General features: G+C 39.2%; 1 long non-coding RNA gene across 1 annotated transcript; it reads left to right on the top strand.

The window, feature by feature from the left end:
* The first annotated feature begins 876 nt into the window (after nt 1–876).
* On the top strand, nt 877–3,595 carry LOC311301538. Its single transcript, XR_014629471.1, has 4 exons — nt 877–1,109; nt 1,256–1,314; nt 1,502–1,667; nt 3,094–3,595. It is a non-coding gene; the product is annotated as an uncharacterized lncRNA (long non-coding RNA).

The raw sequence follows: 3,595 nt of genomic DNA, 5'->3' as shown, positions 1-3,595 counted from the left end.
TGTTTTGAATTTGAACTGAAAAGGCGCGGTCGTGTCCCTCTTCTGAATTTCCGGGCTGAATGGAGAAGGTGAGTAGCATACATGTTTGCAGCACTTACACCCATGTTATTTTAATATGATGATAATATTTACTTTCAAATAAACGTTTATCGCATGACACAGTTCACATTTTGTTAGCAAGTGCCCGGAATTGTTGAAAGTTCTCTCACAGCATTTGCTAATAGTAGTAATGTTAGTAGCTAATGAAGAGAGTTTCGCTATAATTTTTCATGTCACTATCACCGTTTAGACAAATCTGGTGTTTGTAAAGTTTATAAAAACCAATGATGGGACAAACATTACTATTTATGTGTGCACATTTCTGTAATTAGTCAAGGTTATCATAGATTAGCAGGGCTAACCGTTAGCTGTTTAACTTTAATAACTTAGTGATTCAAACGGTCCATGAAAAAATATTTTTTCAGCGGATATCCTAGTTACAACATTATTGAGCTAACTGTTAAGTGGGTCGCACACCGGATGCGCAGCGCCACGTCTTTTAAATTCGAACACATTATTCTCTATGAGAATGTAAGAGGAAGATATAGGCTACATCTCTATAAATGTAAATTTAATATAAAACCATGTAAATGGCGCTCTGTGGCGCGGCAGGATTTTGAACACGGTGCTGAGCCGTTGCTGGGCGTCGCGGACAGACGCCGAAAGGCGCCGCCGGTGTGTACTCTCATAGAGAATAATGTGTTCGAATTTAAAAGACGTGGCGCCGAGCTGCGCATCCGGTGTGCGACCCCCTTTTAGTCTCATGTCGTGTTCGACAACGGGAGGGTTTTAACATTAGGGTTTCCCACTTGTCCTGATATGAATGAATAATAATTGTAAAAGTTGTAAATGCACGTTACATTGAGTGAGCAATCTCAAAGTGCTACAGAAAAAAAAACACTATATATATACCACTATCATTTTTGACATACGGCTAAAATTAAATTACAATGATCAATGATCATGATCTGCATTCAAACTGAAATTCTTATTTTTGTTTGCATTTGTGTAATTTCTCCTTTTTCTTTTCTTTCCAGGTCATCAGAGAGAGTTTGATGCTTGAAGTTGATGTAAGATTTTTTATTCAAATATTTAAAATGCAAAATGAGTGATTACATTATCAACATTTACCTTGCATGATTTACTACCTCTGACCAATGAACAATATTTATCCTTTATCCTAAATCCATGCTATTGTGTGTTAACTATGTTACAGCCATGTGCCACTGGTCAATACTGCAGAACTCCCCAGCAGCCCCTGCTTGATCATTCAAGGTAATGTTACTTTGATCTAGTATCGACATTTCTAACTCATTATTTTGTTTTCATTCTAGAAATCTACAAGACCACAATAAGTAATAATAATTATAATTATAATAATAATTACATTTGTATAGCCATTTGTATCTTAAGCAGATCGCAAAGTGCTCATAACACATAATGCTGTATCTGTTCATTTCAGGTGACATGATGAAGCCCTCTGGATGGCTTATATCCATCGAGGGACATGTCGTGATGGGCCCACACCCTTTCTTTTTACACGGAGTAGCTGCTTTCTTCAGCAGCTATTACGTCTTCAACCTTGAGTATCCTGCCGCTGGATCGTCAACGCTGGAGTTCATTCAAAGGTATTTTATAAAGATCACATTTAATCTTGTAATTCACATTATAGTACAGGCTTCCAACTCAATGATTGTCTTGAGGTCTAAAATGCTGACAAACGAGGTACCTGAGGCCCCGTCCACACTACCGTGTTTTTGTTTAAAAACGGAGACCTTTTGCTACGTTTGCACCTCCCGTCTACACTAAAACGGCAAAAACGGAGACCCAAAACGGAGAATTTTAGAAACGCTGCCGACCCGTTTTTCGTTTTGAATCTCCGGAGGGCGTTTTAGGGTGGACAGGTCAAAACAGAGGACTTTAGAAACGATGACGCAGAGGCTCGCGCTCGGCTCTATGATTGGGTGTCATCAGTCATGGAGTATACACAGGTAATATTCAGTACCAGTAAACTCCACCCGCTGGAACAGTTTCTTACAGTTAGAAGAAGAAGAAACTGCCTCTTGGAAGCGTCTCAGGTGCGGCTCGCGCAGTAAACGCATAGCACTACATGCTATATAGAACCGACGCCTATTTTTCATGCGACACGCAAGCGTGTTGGAAGCGTTTCCAAGAAAAATAGAATAGGAAAACATGTTTATATGTCATTTTGACACAAATACATATTAATAAATGATATTTTGATGTTTGAAAGCATTTTTTTACAGTCTATGTTTGAAAGTCTCTAGGTTTACACCGGCACGCGCATGCCCAGTGTTGGTGAATGGTCACGTGATACGCGTTTTCAGTCGTTTTAATGTGGACGGAGATCAATTCTAATATGCAGCTAAAACGCTGGTGTGGACGGAAATCGTATTCGTTTTAATTCTCCGTTTCTAAACTAAAACGCAGTAGTGTGGACGGGGCCTGAGGCTAGCCTGGTGAGACCACCCTGATCTCGCGAACTCATTCAATTTCGCTCTGCAGATCAGTCTGGGTTTCTACACATGTTATGCTGACAAATACCTGCTGGTCCAATCACAGCTATTTATTTTGTTTTGGGGCAGGCTATGTGATGATGATTTTGAAACGTCTATTGCGAAATGCGAATGTATTGAATGAAGTAGATGAAATTTTCTTTCAAAGCAGAACAAAATGCTCTCAGGCCCTTTATTGAAAAGGATATGTTTGTCATACTTTCAACAGGGTTTGGTTTTAATTTACCAACTGGCCAATTGTGTGAAGATGCATTTCAGTGGCGGCACACGTTGATATGTCCTCTCATAGTAGAAAATCAACCCTATTTGCCTCAGGCAAACCTAACCTGAGGCACCTTGGCTAAAAATGGCTAAAAAAAAATTATGGTGAGAGTAAGATCTAACAAGTTTGGATTATAAATCTATTAGGGTTTGATGTGGGGGAAAAGCACAGCAAAAAGCACACCTTGATAAATGCTGTCTGCAATACATACTGTAAGTCTATTTAAAACTGAAACTATCTTTGCTTTATTAACAGGTGCTTCCTGGGCATCAATCCTGAAAGAGGCTCAAAGACCAAGAAGCGGACAACAATGAACCCTCATGTGAGCACCCTTTTGAGGAAACTTATTGACTTTGAGTGGGCATCATAGTTTTTTTTTGCAGCGGTAGTTGTCAGGCTCAGTTTTGAGTAGCCTTGTTCTTTTTGTAATTTTTCAAGACAACTTTGCACTACAAGATTTTTACACAATGCTGTTGCGTGTGGACTCATTATAATGTTTGAGACTGAGAGGAGCACCTGACCCCTTTACGACATTCCTTCATCGCTCTCTTATCTTGCCATGAAGGCCTCATTCCCATCCTGTCCATTACTGTTATTGTGACACAGCTAGTTGAATTGCAAGTTTGCACAATTTCTCTGCATTTTCTGACTTTTATGACTAGAAAGTTGAATTTCTTGAACTCTTGAAGTTCTTGGCATCTGCTGTACATTGAAAAATATGTATTTGTTAATAAATATGCCATTGGGCTAACATTGA

Source organism: Rutilus rutilus (assembly GCF_951802725.1).
Source record: "Rutilus rutilus genome assembly, chromosome: 1".
NCBI classification, from domain to species: Eukaryota; Metazoa; Chordata; class Actinopteri; order Cypriniformes; family Leuciscidae; genus Rutilus; species Rutilus rutilus.
This window is presented reverse-complemented; position numbering and strand designations above follow the sequence as displayed.